This window comes from Rhineura floridana, chromosome 7, assembly GCF_030035675.1.
Source record: "Rhineura floridana isolate rRhiFlo1 chromosome 7, rRhiFlo1.hap2, whole genome shotgun sequence".
NCBI lineage: Eukaryota > Metazoa > Chordata > Lepidosauria > Squamata > Rhineuridae > Rhineura > Rhineura floridana.
In genome coordinates this window covers 69525914-69544549 of record NC_084486.1, presented here as the reverse complement: position 1 = coordinate 69544549, position 18636 = coordinate 69525914, and positions in this window count along the sequence as shown.

The following is an 18636-nucleotide window of genomic DNA, read 5'->3' as shown; positions in this document are numbered from 1 at the left end:
CTCTACCATACAACCAACCCTGGTTATTGTGGATATGTGCAATTATTGTATTTTATACTGGTTTTATACTATTTATTTTGTGTTCTTATCTTTTGGACATTGCTTTGTATTTTTTTTTAAAAAAAACTAAACTATTCATAATTGTTTGTTGTTATTAATATTATAATGTAATAATATTAATAATAACATAATATTAATATTAACAACACCTCCCATGTATGTTTGAATCATTGTGGGCTTTTCCACATGTGCAATAAGTAGATCTATTTGTGATAATATTGTAATTTCTGGATTCTGACAGTTGCCTGCATCAGTAGATACCCATGAGAGAGAATTTAAAACTAATAAGTGTTGAAACTGCTACAAAGGGCCGCATGGAAGCCTGAATGGGAGAAGTTTGCTGTGGCAATACACAGAAGCAATCATACTGAGACCAGCCTCCAATGTGAATGATCATGGAAACAGATGGGGTAAATGGAACATTGCAAGCACATTCTGAGTATATGAAGACTAAATCTCAGACTCCCAGCCAAGGAAGCCTAGGAGTATTCAATATTTAGAAATCTCATTCTCTATATTGACACAAGGTTTCCATGACCCAAATAAAGATCCATTTCTAGAAATTTGCCTTCAAACACCACCCAAATATCCTCCTTCTTTTAATGCTGTTTATGACTGCAAATGTGAGCTGTTATATTTAATGGGTGGTATTCAATGCTAGTCCTACTCAGTGTAGAGTAGATCCACTGAAGTTAATGAACATGGCTAACATAGGTTCATTAATTTCAGTGGGTCTACTCTGAGTAGGACTAAGTTGAATATCACTCAATGGATTTATTTTTAGCATTTATATTTTGTCTTTTACTCGAAGGTTGCAGTGCAAGTTACAACACTATATATAATAATATGACATACATAACTTAAGACAAACTTGTTAAAAACAATACTTCAGCCAATACAAAATTACCTCTCACATCAAAATAATAATAAAAAACTAATAAAATCAAAACAGGTATAGAAAGGTGGGAAGAGCTTAAATTGTACCTTTTAGAGAAAACAGTGCAATAAAATTGAATGTCTTGCCTAAAATACATTTTTTTTATTTCAAAGTTTGATAACCCACTGTAGAGAAGGAGTGCTACAGGAATGGAAATAATAACAATTTTATATGGTGTTGAAAAAAAAATCTAGAAAGGTAGGATACACACCATGGAAAGAGGAAAGTCTAGGGATCTTTGAAATCAGTACTTTTTATGAACAAGGGCTATTGCAGTGGACAACAGCACAATGATTCAAAGAAGAGCATAAATCTTGTAGCTGCAAGAAAAGGCTGCAACAAATATCAATTTGAGGAATTTACTATGGATATCAAGAACAGGGCAAAGCTTTATGATGGTTTCAATTATATAATAAACATCTATTTAAAAGCATGAGACAAACATAACAAGGTTGTAGCAGCAGCCATTTCACCAATAGGCTGGCATCAGTTTTACCTGATGAAAGACTTAACTCTCTGAAGGTTAGGATCCTTTGAAGAATGGAGAGCCAAAAGCTTAATTTCATATCATGATTGGGCCCATCTCTGAACACATAAATAAGTAGTAAATAGAATGCAATACAGACCTCCTCCATCCCACTTCATTCAAATAAGAACTTACTTGAACAGGCTAGAATACAACTAAAAGCTAAGCAGAGAAAGAACTGAATTTGAAACTTTAATAATAAAGAGAAAAGGCTGTTTGCTAAGATTTCGAACATACTAATGGATCAGCAAAGCAAATATAATCCCTCTGTACTATATAAAAAGAAATGGGTAAAAAACCTCCAAAAAGAAATTCCAGAATATGTCTGGAAATTCTTATATGATAAAGGACCATGATTCTCAATAGCTTTACATTATAAATAGGACTACGTAAAAATGGTTATTCAGTGTCCTTGGTCCCCATGGAAAACCAACATAATAGGAAAAACTGGAAAATGGTAAATGTTGTTTTTGTGAAGCTGGAAAGGGAGATTTTTACCATTTATGGTGGGAATGCATAAAAATATAGCAGTTTTGAAATCAAGTAGCAGAAATAATAAGAGGGTTTTTTTCTAAGACACCACTGGAACCGTTAGTATGTCTGTTGAATTACACTGATGAGAGATTATCACATGTATACAGGGTGTGGATTTTACACATTATAACTATAGCAATAATTATGTATACTAAGACATAGAAGAATATCGGAAAACACAATAGATATAATTAGAAAGTTAGTTAACTGCTAAATGTAATCAAACTAATAAATATTATGAAATAAAGGTAATTACATTGATGTATTAGATAAATGGGATTTGGTAACAAGATATATAAAAAGAGACTTAGGAATTGCAGGACAAAGGGTTGACTTTGTAAAGTTATAAATATAAGAGTTTCTGATAACTCTAATATTTAATATACACACATCTATATTTTGGTACAAATGAATTGTGATAATGTAAGATGTAAATCTATTGGGTAATTTCCACCAGTTTTTAAGCATTTATATTATTTTTCTAACTTTGTAATATATATTCTTACTTGAAAACTGTATAGCATGGAAATGTTCAAATAAAAAACTGTTGTTGTTTTTCAAAATAATTCATATCAGTTCCAATAATGTTTACTGCTGTCACAGTTAATAAGGAGGATTCTAATTCAGTTCCAGTGAAGCTATGGGTGCTCTCAGCATCTTAAGGACCAAGCTAAAAGAAATCTCATGCAAAACTGCATTCAAACAAGTCAGTTCCTAACAACATAAAACAATAATCCAAAATAGAGACCAGACAGTCCAAAGTGCTCTGGCTATACATATTACACATTATGCAAGGATAATATGTATAGCCAGAGCACTTTGGACTGTCTGGTCTCTATTTTGGATTATCTACAAGGTGACAGAGTTAGAGGTGCCACGGGAACTCAGTTCCAACCTGCCTGACTTTTAGCCTGTAACGTTACTTCTAATGCTCTTATTAATGCCATTTTTTTGGTGATTAATTTCCTTAGGGAGCTTTTATTTATTTACTTATTAAGAAAAATAACAGAAAAAGGAGGGTCAAAGACCTGCAGCTGCTTTGAAATATTTCTAAAGACTTTCTCTTGGGATAAGCCAATCCAAAATGCCAATGAGAAGCATTTGCATTCACTTACATTTTTTTAAGCTTAATGTTCCATCCTGACTTCCACTATAGCAAGGCATTCCCATATGAAACAATGGAAATGTATATATAAACAGGGCTTAACCTGAATCATCATCATTCCCATTTCCCCAAGTGTCCATTAATGCCAGATCATCCCTGGATCATGTGTCACAGCAATTGAGAAGAGAGTGCATCTGAAAATATGCAGAGTGCTTTTACCTCACTATACAATAACCACAATCAGTTTCTAGATACGGGATTAAGAGCACAATCTTTTTGGTTAGAAGCTTGGCTGCCATCTGGTTTCAACCTTCTCAGTTCTTGGTTTAGACCAGATGTGGGAAACCTCTGGCCCTCCAGATGTTGCTGAACTACAACTCCTGTAATACCTAGCCATGCATGCTGGGACTGATGTGAGTTTTAGGTCAGCAACAGGTAGAGTGTCAAAAGTTCCCCACATCAAGTTTAGACATTAAATACTGGATTGTGTCTAGATTTAGTCATGCTTAGAGTAAACCCATTGAAATCAATGGGACTTTTTCATGATTAGCTTAAATTCCACTGACTTAAATGTGTCTTCTCTAAGCATGACTAAGTCTGGATCCAACCAGCTATATATAAGCAAGTTTTGTTATTTTATATTAAAAACACAAAAACTGATATCAGTCAATGAGCTTAACCATACCTAACACTGTGTTGGAATGTGGCCACTGCTGTGAGTCTGGGGACCATATTATGCAAAGTGGAGAAACAGGGATGATGATGTTATCTACAGTGAATATGTGGAAGTGGAAAAGGAACAGAAAGGAGACATATTGATAATGCGCATAAAGGTCTTTTTGTTGGAAACAAAAGAACAGTGAAACTTTATAACCAGCAGTGAGGAGTCCATGGGTTGTGTTCAATTAAGTCCTACTCAGAGGAGACCCACTGAAAGTAATGAATCTAAGTTAGTCATGTCTATTAACCAACCCGTTTGTTTGCAGGTCAGGGGATGGGGTGGTCATGTGTCCAGCTTTACAGAAGACCATCCTCTATTTGAAGGGCTGTCAGAGAATAGCGCTCTACCTGAAGGTGCCCACTATTCAAAGGACTGTATGGAGCAAGAAGAGCTTAAAGTAAAGAAACATGAAAAGGGAAAATCAGAGCCCTGAAGTTGCCCATCAACATTTAGGACAGCAGACTGAGCAGGCACATGGATCACAGTCTTCCCAGCTATGGTAAGATTATTGTATTTCTATTAAATTATAGAGAGCTAGTGTGGCATAGTGGTTATAATAATAATAATAATAATAATAATAAATTTTATTTCTAGGCTGCCTATCTGGCCGCACAAGCGGCCACTCTAGGCGGCGTACAAGATCAAGTAAAATACAACATACAAACTACATAAAAACCCAAGAACTACAATATAAAACGAAACCGAACCCACCCATAGCTAAAACCAATAAAATTAGGCTACCCCAGGGATCTTGTAGGCCTGCCTGAATAGCCAGGTTTTCAAGGCTTGGCGAAAACTTGGCAGGGAGGGGGCATGGCGAAGATCATAAGGGAGAGAGTTCCAGAGGGTGGGGGCCACGATTGAAAATGCCCTCTCTCTGGTCCGCACCAGTCTAGCTGTTTTGACTGGTGGGACCAAGAGAAGGTCTTGAGTGGCTAATCTAGTCAGGCGGCATATTTGTTGATGCTGGAGGCGTTCCTTCAGATAAGCTGGGCCGAGACCATATAGGGCTTTAAAGGTTAGTACCAACACCTTGAACTGGGCCCGGTAAACAACTGGTAACCAGTGTAGATCTTGTAACACCGGAGTGACGTGATCGCGGCAACGGCTGTTCGTAATCAAACGTGCCGCCGCATTCTGTACCAGCTGCAGTTTCCGGACCGTTTTCAAGGGTAACCCAACGTAGAGCGCATTACAGTAGTCTAAGCGAGAGGAGACCAGGGCATGTACTACCTGTGGGAGAAGATGGACAGGCAGATAGGGTCGCAGCCTCTGTATTAGATGTAATTGAAACCAAGCTGCCCGGCTCACTGCCAAAACCTGAGCCTCCATGGACAGCTGGGAATCAAGGATGACCCCGAGGCTGCGGACCTGGTCCTTCAGGGGCAGTTTTACCCCATTGAGCACCAGGTCTAAAGCTCCTAATCTTTTCCTGTCTCCCACGAGCAGTACCTCGGTCTTGTCAGGGTTTAGCTTCAGCCTATTTCCTCCCATCCATTCACTTACTGACTCCAGGCACTTGGAAATGGTCTCCACAGCCAACTCTGGCGAGGACTTAAACGAGAGATAGAGCTGGGTGTCATCCGCATATTGGTGGCACCGCAGCCCAAATCTCCTGATGATGGCTCCCAGCGGCTTTACATAGATGTTGAATAGCATGGGGGCAAGGATAGAACCCTGTGGCACACCACAATTGAGAGGCCAAGGGTCCGAGACCTTATCCCCCAATGCCACCCGTTGATGTCTGTCTGAGAGATAGGAACGGAACCACCGTAGAACAGTGCCCCCTATTCCCATTCTCTCCAGACGATCTAAAAGGATACCGTGGTCGACGGTATCGAAAGCCGCTGAGAGATCCAGGAGGACGAGGAATGCATGTTCTCCTTTATCCAACGCCCTCCTTAAATCATCCACCATAGCGACCAAAGCTGTTTCAGTTCCATGACCAGTCCTGAAGCCAGACTGGAATGGATCCAGATAATCTGCTTCATCCAAGTGTGTCTTTAACTGTTCGGCCACCACTCGCTCAATGACCTTGCCCAAGAATGGAAGATTAGAAACTGGGTGAAAGTTGTTTAAATCTTGGGGATCCAAGGAGGACTTTTTCAGAATGGGCTTTATTACCGCCTCCTTGAGGGCTAATGGCACCACACCTTCTTCTAAAGAAGCATTCACCACTGCCTTGATCCCTTCACTCAGTTTCTCTTTACAGCCCAAAATGAGCCATGTAGGGCAAGGATCAAACAAGCAAGTGGTTGGCTTCACAGTAGAGAGCACCTTGTCCACTTCCTCAGAGGGAAGAGGCTGAACCCAATCCCACCAGACCGGAATGCAACTGGCCGACTCTGGCACACTTCCTGTATCCACGGCATACAGAATCACACTCTTTAGGCGCTCAATTTTATCAGCAAAGTGTTTAGCAAATATGTCACAGGAGGCTTTAGAAAGTTCCATGGGTTCCTGTGCAACTGGACCGACCAGGCTTCGGACCACTTGGAACAACCTCCTGGGACAACACTCTGTGGATGCAATAGAGGCAGCAAAGAATTCCCTCTTTGCTGCCTTCGTTGCCACTTGGTAGGCTGCAATTGCTGCTCTAACCAGTGTCCGATTGTCTTCAGAGTGCGATTTCCGCCACCGGCGCTCTAGTCGTCTCACCTCCTGTCTCAGACCCCGCAACCGTGGAGTATACCAGGGCGCAGTCTGAGTTCTATTCAGGGGGAGAGGACGTTTCGGAGCCACCCGGTCAATTGCCCCGGTGATCTCCCTATTCCACTCCATCACCAGGGTTTCGACCGGGCGACCTTCAGACAACTCCAATTTCCCCAGTGCATTCAGGAATCCCTTAAGCTCCATCAGGCGCCTGGGACGGACCATTCTACTAGGTCCCTGTCCCCTGCGGAGGGTGTGCGGCAATGAGAGATCTATATTTACCAGATAGTGATCTGACCATGACACGGGGTTAACAACAACAGCCCCTATTTTCAGAGCACTTCCATCCCCTCCCGAGACAAACACAAGGTCAAGAGCATGACCGGCTACATGGGTGGGCCCCGTATTACTAAGGTGCAGTTCCCAGGAAGTCATGGTTTCCAAGAAATCCTGAGGAGCTCCTGTGAGAGCTGCCTCAGCATGCAGGTTAAAATCCCCCAAAACCACTAGGTTTGGGGACAGAGCCCGCACATCCGCGACAACCTCAAGCACCTCGGTCAGGGAGTCTGCTGTGCAGTGGGGTGGGCGGTACACAAGCAGAATTCCTAAACTGTTAGAGTGTTGGACTACAACCTGGGAGACCAGGGTTCAAATCCCCATATAGCGATGAAGCTCACTGGGTGACCTTGGGCCAGTCACTGCCTCTCAGCCTCAGAGGAAGGCAATGGTGAAATCACCTTTGAATACCGCTTAACATGAAAACCCTATTCATAGGGTCACCATAAATCGGAATTGACTTGAAGGCAGTCCATTTCATTTTCAAGCATGATTGCATGGGAGTAAATCCCATTGAACTCCAAAAGCATGCAAATGATCAAACCTGCCGAGCCCTCCTCTGCCCCATCCCCTTCCAATCCCCTTCTTCCCCCTCCTCCACCTTCCCCTCCCCTCTGCCCTCCCCCTCCTCTCCCTCAGTCAGTTTTACCTATCCTAGGACTACCACCTGGGAGACTAGGGTTCGAATCCTCACACAGCCATGAAGCTCACTGGGTGACCTTGGGCCAGTCACTGCCTCTCAGCCTCAGAGGAAGGCAATGGTAAACCACCTCTGAATACCGCTTAACATGAAAACCCTATTCATAGGGTCACCATAAGTCAGAATTGACTTGAAGGCAGTCCATTATTATTTACATTATAGCAGCAATTATTACTAAATTTGTATCTATGGGTGGTCTTCAATGCTAATCCTACTCAGAGTAGACCCATTGACGTTAATAGACTGGACAAACTTAGGTTCATTAATTTCAGTTGGTCTATTCTGAGTAGGACATAAGCGAATACAACCCTATACACATAAATTACACATGTAAATTTTATGCAAATCTGTGTCCTCTTTTTTAGCCAGGAGTATACGGCCAGCCAATTGAGATGTGGTGGTGGTTCCTCATTATGAGCATGGCCTGAATTAAAATGTATACAACACGTGAATGAAACTGGATGTAATCCATAGTTAGGACTACAAGTTCATTTTTACCCTTGTACATCCTAAAGATAAAAGCAGGAAATATTTATTTTCCATTTATGCCATGCATTAAAATAGGCCTGTCATTTCAGTTATGACTTCCTATATGTCTGTAATAGGGAAAGTGTGGTGATAAAGAACAAAGCCAATAAAGATGCAAAACCAAAAGCATATGTACTCAAGGTTAATAAACACAGCAAAATGTTGACTGTTAAACAGATGAACCCACTGAAATGTAAAATATTCCACAAAGGGCTTGGCAGCTTTGAAATGCTACACTTTCTAGATTTCATCTGTTAATAATCTGAAGGGGCTTCTCTCAGTTAAGCAGATTACCTCACTGGGTTTTATGGTAGTGGGTATGCTGGGTTCCCCACCCCTTCTCAGAACTGCATTGACAAACAAGTCGAGGGAATAAGAACATGGCACTGTATCTCACAAGTGAATCACAGACATCAAAAGGGAGGAAAGAACTTCATAAGAAAACAGTCCAAAGTCACACAACCAACTCAAAGAGCACCAAACAAATCCCTCACTGTGAGGAAGAAATGCAGGACCAGAAAAAACAACAAAATTTGCTATCAAATTTTATTGACAGAAACCCTCCCCCCCATTAATATACGGCCACAAAATGGATATTGACTTACAGAAAATATAGTTAGGGATAATTAGGGATGGGCGAGAAATTTTATTTAGTTCATATTTAAAACCAAATCAATGAAATTTGCACTTTCAGAAACAATATGAGAACCAAAATATAGCCAACTTTCAAAATTTGCACTTATCCGAACTTTGCGATGCAGTTCTCTAACTAAACAATGTTTACAAAAAATGCATGTATCGGGTAAGTGTGCATACAAATGAATATATTAGTGAAAATACAAAAATGCATTATATTAGGAGAAACTGTTTGCAAAACTGTTTACATTGGCAAAATTTGCATACAAAAATGTGTTAGGAGAGTCACATTATAATGCTGAAGAATTTTCATGAGGATTTGTATTTTTAAAAAATCACAAATTGCTGCAGAAATATGAAGAATTGAATTAAGACTGGAGAAACATGACCCTGAAAGAAACAAAACTGCAAGATCCTTCTATCCCTAGAAATAATTTCAGATCCCAGCTGTCCAACCAAATCTGAATCTCAAATACAGAGGAATATCACATCAGACCATTGGTCCATCTAGTTTGGTATTGTCTACCCTGACTGGCTGTGAATCTCCAGGGTTTCAGCAGCAGACATTCCCAAACCTACTTAGAGATGTTGGGATTGAATAACAATCCCAACATGGACCTTCCCTTCATATATTCTCATCATTTGAGATTTATACACCGTTTCAGTGAACATTATATAATATAAAATGTTAAATAGTTCATGCATGGCACTCACATAGCTGACTGTAGAAATTTTATACCAAAACATCCCTCCAAAAGGACCTGTATTGTCCCTGGGAGACAAATGCCTGATATACCTGTATTAACAGATTATAAATTGGTACCCCATCTCTCTAAACCTACCTGAATCCTATCTAATCCTCTGGATAGCCTGCTATTATGCTGCATCCCCCCGCCTGACAATGCAGTGCTCCAACTCCTCATATACCATTTTTAGCAACCCTTGCAATTTCTTCACTAACCTGTGTTGGCAAGCTGGGTCGGCCTCTTGAGGTCAGTATGGGATGAGTTGGTGGTGACAAAAACTGACCTCAGGAAGACAGTGCAAAGCTAAAACAAGTCATTCCATCTCTTCCATTCTGTCATTTGCTTGATTGTGCTATTTAAAACACAAGGGTCAGAATCCCTTGATATAATATCTTATTTATTTATTTATTTATTTTCATTTCTAGACCACCCATAGCTAATAGCTCTCTGGGCGGTGTACAAAACGAGATTAAAATACAATATAGAATAAAATCAGTAACAAAGGAACACATTAAACTGAAAACATTAAACATAAAGCATTAAACATTAAAATGCCTGGGAGAGTTACTGAATATGTTTGAAGTGAAGTTTCCAAGATGCTCACTGACAAAAATCTAGATTGATTTTGCTCAGTTGCAGACTTGGAAAAATGTATTTTTGCTGTAGGTGACAGAGATGAACAGTAAAATACAAGAATCTGGTTTGGTATATGTATACCAGCAAAACCAGACTTTAGTTTCCCACCTCCACCCCAATATCTAGAGCACTGATTCCCAAACCTTTTCCACCATAGATTGCTTAAAAATTGCTGATAGTCTTGGCTGCCCACTTAGTGATTTTCCTACTTGTAGGAATTGTAATGTGCTGTGCTAGATGCTGTATGATTTTTAATAGCATTTTTTCCTTCTTTTATTTCTCATGTATTTTATTTTATTACAATTTGCATTTCGTATAATTCAAACTGTAATACAGTAAAATACAAGATAAGAAATAAAAGAAGCAATAAAATAAATTAAAAATCAATACAAACTTTTAACGCAGATATGTCACAGACCACCTGGATTAAATTTGTGGACAACTGGTGGTCCATGGATCACAGATTGGGAACCTCTGATTTAGAGAACAGTGGGACTATTGGATAGTTCACAGAATACCATAAGTGTAGCACCACAAGTGTTAAAACCTCCACACCACCCATCTCACCTCACATGGCAGATGCACCCAGAGGAGGTCCTCTGAAGATGAACAGACAGGTTGATGCATGATGTAATGTGTAACAGGCTTCCCCACCTTGATACCCTCCAGATGTTTTGGGCTACAGTTCCCATCAATCCTGACCATTGGCAATGCTGACTATGGTTCATGGACCTTGTTGTCCAAAACATCTGGAGTAAATCTGGCTGAGGAAGGCTGACAAATAACAACTTCTGCAGAAGAATTTGGTGCCAAATGTGGCAGTGGCTCTGCCACTCAAATCTGGATCTAAAACCACAATTATAGAGATGGCTCTGGCCACATTCATACCAGATGTTTATTCCACCATTATGCCACTTTACACAGTCATGGCTTCCCCCAAAGAATCCTGGGAGGGGTAATTTGTGAAGTGTGCTGAGAGTTGTTAGGAGGCCTTTATTTCCCTCACAGAGCTATAGGAGTTTTCTGGGAAGAGGAAATGACTGTTAAACCACTCTGGCAAACTATAGCTCTGCGAGGAGAATAGGGGGTCTCCTAAGAACTCTCAGTACCCTTCACAAACTACCCTTGCTATGATTCTTTGGGTAAAGCCATGACTGTTTAAAGTGGAATAAAAGTGGGATAAATGTCTGGTGTGAATGTGGCCTCATATATGTATACACTTGAAAGAAAGTCAGATATGTGCAGCATCCAGGAACACATTGTGAATCCTCCTAACAATGTCAAAATGAGACTTCCTTGCAGGAATACTGTAGCATGGGAAAGGTGCTTAAGGCCACAGCTGGGTTTAACAGAGTGGCAGAGCCACCACTGCATCTGCAGCTCTGTCATTCAAGCTGGCTGGGAAAAGCAAGCTGTTTCACTTAGCCAGCTCCAGGGCTGGTACATCAAAGAGACCCAGATCTGCCCCCTTGCCATAACTTGCAGCTCACTGGGCTGGCTTAGGACCAGGTGGATCCTTGGACACCCCAACTCTGCTCTCCCTGCCTCCAAACCACCCCATTTTAGAGCTTTGCCCTAGCTGTCACTGGCAGGAATGCAGTTTGCATCAGGCAGAGCCGGGGCCTCTGCAATAGCAGAGCCCCTCTGCTGGCAGAGCTGAGCAGAGGAGCACTTCTGTCTCATCCAAACCCCCTCCACCGAAGTGGATGAGGGATATGGATGGCTTTGCCTCCATATCACCACCAGAGATGGGTAGCTAACACTGCAATCCTTTAAATGAGGGGTGGGGAACCTTTCCAGGCCGACAGGCCAGATCCTAAGGTTGCCATGGGCCATTTTGAAAGGTGGGATTGCCCACCTGTCACTTACCATGACAGCAGGTGAAACATTTTTTTCTTTGCCCACAGGGTTTGAAATGAAACCATGTAGGCAGAAGCACAGGGCTTTGTAAGTGCTGACGATCAGCTGATTGGCAGTGCCCGCAAATCCCATTTTTTGGCATAGAGATGCATCTTTTGCTTGCTCTCCATCTAACATCATATATGACATCAGGTGTAGGGCAGGTGGGCATGGCTTGGGGAAAACAGCCTTGCAGGCCAAATTAGGATTCCTTCTGGGCAAAATTACACCCACCTGCCAGAGGTTTCCCTCCTCTGATATTCTCCACCCCTGCCTGGTGTTTTTTGGGTGGTGGTATGTTTAGGATGTCCTAGAGCAAAGTGAACACAAAAGCTCACAGCACTAGTAGTAAGACATTAAATTTGATAATTTTGTGTTGTTTAGCTTACATGGAGTAGCAATATTTTCTTCTACAGAAGAAACATTTCAAGTGTCAATAGCTATGTTTTAGCCATGCATGACAGCTAGAGTAATATTGGAGATAGTTCCTCAGAGTCTTAGCCATAAGCAAAGATTACTAACAGTTTTTAATACTCCCCCCCCTGCTTTCTATATTAAGCAACATCAACTTTGAGCTGAAACTGACATGTAGGTAGGAGGGGGGACGGCGTGGGGTGGAGACAGAAATCACATTTCTTTTCCTAGACCAATTGTGTACAGTGGGTTGGTATAGGCATTATTATAGCAGAGCCTTTCATGCAAAGCCTTTTATGTTGCTATAGCTATGGTTGTGTTTGCATTTCCATAATAAAACCTATTTTCAGGGGGTTTATAACTCAGCTGTAAAAAATTTCTTCTGTGCTCCAACTTGGCATAACTAGGTATCAGACAGAGCTGTAGTCCCCTTGCTTTAAAATTCCACCTCTTCTGCAGGAAGGGAGAGTCTTTTGTATAAGGCCTCATTGCTGCTCATTGGAATTTGCCCTATGGCAAGAAATCACAGGATTTTAAAGCTCCAGGAATAATCACTGGGGCAAACTCTACTTTCAAATCCCTGTTCAGGGAATCAAGCTTCAAAAATGATCAAGGCAATTAAGAACATTTAACATTGCCCGAGAATGGATGAATCTCATATCTTTTAAAATGCATTCATTAGGATTTAGAGCTTTCTTTATCCCGAAGAGCATGGGGAAGCGTGAACAACAACCCCCCAAACAGCTCACAATATAAGAAATGTTTAAGAATTAATCAACAATAATAATTGTTGATGAATATATAAAGACCATGTGCTGTCAAAGTTATATAAACTGTTCCTGAAACAGAACACTGGACCTGAATAGGTGAAGGCATTTATGGTTAAATGGGAACAAGATATGGGAAGAAACATTTCCACGGTGCTATGGGATAAACCCGTGGGAAAAAAAAACGCCCACAGTTTTTCTCTTGAATAACATAACAGCCCTGTTATAAAATAATGGCCCGCTGGTATATAACACCATTAGTAAGAAATAAAATAAATAAGAACTATTCAAGTAATTGTTGGAAATGGGAAAAAAAGGATTATTATCATATGTGGTAGAAGTTTAATATCGAGAATCCTAGGGTATGAGATTTCATTACATCCAGCGTGTCTTTTATTAAACTACATAGATGGTTCAGTGAAGAGTGAACATAAGGAACTCATATGTTGACAACAGCAAGATTACCATATGCAAGCAAGTGGAGATTACAAACACCAACACCAACAAATGAATGGATTGATAAATGCTGAGAATTTGTTTTAATGGCGAAGTTGAAATATTTTCTAAAGACGAGAGTACAAAACTCCAAAAACACACCTAGCAGTAAGATATATTTGAAACAAATTAGAAGTTATTTTCCGAATACTTGTAAAGGAAACTCACTATTTCCTCAATCAAAGGGTTTTCTGTTATTTTTACACTATTTTGAATTACATTATTTGAAATATGAGGATATCTACAATGGAATAGTTTATCAAATGTTCTTACTTTATAAGCAGAATATCTGCTCACCTATGGGTTGAGTTTAAGATACTGGAGTCACACACACGCACACACTAGAAAGAGAGAGAGAGAGAGAGAAATATACATAATAGATAAGTTAGACTTCAGAAGAATGGAAATAGGAGTAAACATGAAGTTATTAAGCTTGTATTTTAAATTAGTGTGTCTGCTTACTAATGCTTGTGTAAACAAGATATACCTTTAGATTCAATACAGCAGGATGTGCTCAACTAAGTCTTGCTCAGAGAAGACCCACTGAAATCCAGGAACCTAAATTAGCCATCTCTATTAAATTCAATGGGTCTGCTCTGAGTAGGACTACAAAATCCTTTATTTTCGTCTTCAATCTCCTTTAATATCATTTGCTATGTATTTGGAATACTTCAAGCAACAACAACAAAGCAGACAAAAGTCTGCAAAGGAGGGTAAACAAAGGAGGGTGCATTGTGTGCTGGCTGTTGGATACCTGTTGGGCTTCTTTTCTAAATCCTTGCAAGGTTCAGCTCTTTAACCTGTATGTAGGAGGAAGAATTTCAGCAAGTGCAGTGTATCTCCTTGTCCCACTACTCCAGTACTGTAAGAGAGAAACCTAACTTGCTGACATTTTCTCTTTTCCAAAACTAAAGGCAAACATAAGAGTCACTGACACTCAGAAGCAACTTCTGTGCCTCACCTCTCTCCACAGCAAGCCTGGCCCACCTAAAATTATCACCTGGTTTGGCTCCATTTTTCTGTCAGTAAAAACAGATTTTTTAAAAATAAAACAAACATGTACACGAAATAACTGTAAAATGATACGGCCAGACAATAAAGTTGCAAGGTTAAAAACGTTTTAAAGGCAGAGCAGCAGTAGGAGATAATCGGATGTTAAAAACTTGTTGAAATGGAAAACGCTTTCAGCAAACACCGAACACACAAATGCACACACGCACACACACACACACACTGAAAAGCACACCGCAAAGGAGCCTGGCAGACCTCCAGAAGGGGAGCATTTTAAAGTCTTAGAGTGCTCATGTCTCAGTTCAGCCCTAGACAGTCATCATAGGGAGAAAATATAGGAAGGATTGTGTGTTAATCCTATTAAAAGTTTTTTTAAAAGTTTAAGAACAGAACATGAACATTGCACAAAAACATTACAAAAGATCTTGTAAAATGCAAGCCTAGAAGTTTTAGGCTTTGCTAAGATGGTTTAGCTGTGGGCCTGGAATACGAGTCAACATAGCCAATAATGCTGGGGGCAATGTATGGCGACACCTTTGACAAGCTTCACACATTTAATAAGACCTGGAGAGATACATAAAGAATTAGGAAGGATACTTCTTGCTACATTCGTTTGGCACATAGATTACCACTCCCTTGTAAAAGGAAGAGGCTTCTTCAAGACTCTGCCCTAGAAAGAGCTCTCCATTTTCCTCATTGTTGGACTGAGCCAAGACAGAGTAAAATTTACTGCTGTAATGGAAATAAGCATCTTGCAGTGCCTTCAGGAGCAGAATTTCAGCATGTATAAATGCCTTTGGATATTGTCAAACCATTCATGTTGGCTCAACATATATTTCTCACAGTGGCCGTGTTTGCACGTAATGGCAAACTATGACTTAGTGTGAACATGAAAGCACCCAGGAAGGACATCACTACCACTTTGCTCATGTTTGTTCCTTTTTGCTCTGCACTGCTTAGCATGGTGTCCAAACCTGTGGTTGTGATTAAGCTCTCTCCTCCTTAACCACAAGCCATAGCCAAGATTTGTTCTTTGTTACAGGCAAGGTTGGGTTAAGGTGGTTGGGGACCCTGGTGCAGTTGCCCAAAGGAGGCCCCCTCCCCCAGAAAGGAACACTTGATTTTTTTTAAAAAAAACTTATTTTTCTTTTAAAATGTAAAAATGTAAATGTTTATTTTATTAGATGTATTTGTATACTGCAACACAGGTATACTCATCTTTTAATGGAGTACAGTTCTGAAAAAACACTAATAAAACAGCAATAATAAAGCAATTGCAGATTATATGCTAGAAAACACCAGAATAAAAAAAAAGAAATGTTTTAGGTACGTTCCTAAAAATAAAAACTGTGGGTATGTGTCTAATATCAGATGAAATGACAATGAGTTCTATGAAGCAGGAGCCATTCGTTATAACTGACCTTTTCTTGTTTTGCTGCTGCAAAGTCATTGATTATGTCCTCAAAACCTACACTGTGCAGATGACTAGCTTCTGCATTCATAAGCACCAAAGCATTCAGTCTTGCATTCAACATGCTTGCCCTCAATTTATTTTTTATATGTGCCAGTTTTGAAAATGATCTCTCCTCATTGCAGCTGGTGATGGGCAGGCACAAGTAAATTCTGAGGGCAACATCCACATTTGGGCAATCTCATACTTTTTAAGGATTGTAGTGGCAAACACGACTGTTTCACAAAGCTTTTCAACTGAAGAAATACTTCAGAAAAAAATTTGTCCAGAACTTTTGGGTAATATTCTTGTAAATTTGCAGCAGCACTGAGAATGCTTTCACTCTTTATTCACCAGCCCTTTGTGAGCAGCTCCTCTTCATGCAGAGAAACAGCTCATGGAAATGAAGTGCCCAGCACCGCAAGGATAACTCCTCCTGCTTATCAGCTGATAAGCAAGAGGATTTATTACAGGGCCCTGTTCCTTTGTGAATGGCTTCCCTGTGTGATTTGGGGATTTGGCGCATGGGGCCTGGGAAGGCCTTGTCAGGCAGGAAAGGCAGACACCCACCTTCTTCCATGCCTCCTTTTCCCAGTGTCTCTTTCTTCCTGGGCATGTCTGCCTCTTTCTTCTACCCTATGCCTGGCCCCATGATAGCTCCAGATCATTCTGAGCTGCCGTAGGTGACCCGCAGAGGCATGGGCCTATCTCAATCTGGCTGAGGCCCAAATGCGTCCAAATAGGCCCAATTTGGCTTGGCCATATCTGGAGCACAGCTCTAACTGATGGGCACCTTTCCTTCTCCAGATTCAGATTTATTTATTTATTGTATTTGTATACCGCCCCATAGCTGAAGCTCTCTGGGCGGTTTACAGTAACTAAAAACATTAAAAACAAATATACAAGATTAAAACACATCTTTTAAAAACAATTTAAAACACACTTAAAATTTTTTAAAACAATTTTAAAAAACACATGCTAAAATGCCTGGGAGAAGAGGAAAGTCTTGACCTGGCGCCGAAAAGATAACAGTGATGGCGCCAGGTGCACCTCGTCAGAAAGATCATTCCATAATTTGGGGGCACCACTGAGAAGGCCCTCTCCCTTGCTGCCACCCTCCGAGCTTCCCTCCGAGTAGGCACCCGGAGGAGGGCCTTAGATGTTGAGCGTAGTATATGGGTGGGTTCGTATCGGGAGAGGCGTTCCATCAGGTATTGTGGTCCCAAGCCATGTAAGGCTTTATAGGTTAAAACTAGCACCTTGAATCGAGCTTGGAAACATACAGGCAGCCAATGCAAGTGGGCCAGAATTGGTTTTATATGTTCTGACCATCTGGTCCCTGGTACCAATCTGGCCACTGCATTTTGCACAAGCTGCAGTTTCCAAACCGTCTTCAAAGGCAGCCCCACACAGAGTGCATTCCAGTAATCTAACTTGGAGGTTACCAAAGCATGGACAACTGAAGCTTATTATGCTCAAGAAGGACAGACAAACAACTGAAAAAGTTATTGGCCTCAAACCTTTCTTATGGGGTTTCTGAATCATCAGGTTGCCATTGCGGGAAGCAAGATAATAGACAAGGTTTGGTTTCATTCAGTTTGGTTGCTCTTATATTCAGAGGAACTCCCATGTCCCACCATTTTTTTAAAATTGTGTCTGGTTTGTTTAGTCTACTTTTTTTTACTAACCTATGAACACACGTTTGTAGATTTTATTGGGATCCACATATATGCAGTTTACATGCATGTACATTCAGATGCATAAACATACATTTCAAGCACATGACGTCCCCCAAATAATTCTGGGAACTGAGGTTTTTCTCTCACAGAGCTACAACTTCCCAGCTCCCTTAACAACAATCCCCATGATTCTTTGGGGGAAGTCATGTGCTTGAAATGTGCATTGGATGTGCTTTAAATGTATGGTGTGGATCTGCCCAGAGTGAATACAGAACATTGATGAATATCGAAAGCTGCCTTTCATCAGATCTATCTAGCCTGGTGTTGTGTATTCTGACTGGCAGTGGCAATCCAGGGTTTCAGGTAGTGGTCTTTCACATCACCAGCTTTTAAAAAATGCTTTTTTAAAAATGGAGATACTAGGGTTTGTAAAGTCTTTTGAATAATAAAATAGACAGAAGCTCCCCAGGGACGCAAATATATCCCCTAATTTTACTCCAGGGGTGAGTAACATTTTTTGCCTCCCCCTCATCCTGCAGGCCAGCTTTGATAGGTGGGTAGGACCACTGTCAAAGTAGGCCCATGGCAGAAGGGAGGGCGAGATAGCAACCAAGAGTGGGGAGTTCAAGCCTACAGAGTTTGGGTGCACAAGTGAGTTCCTCATGCATCTGAACCAAGCAGGATTGAACTCCCCATCCATCAGCTGATCCACAGGGAGTTCATTCCTGCATGAGCAGTCGATCCATCTGTGCCTGTACCTACTTGTCATGTCTCAGCCAGAGGATTCCTTATCAGAGCATGACG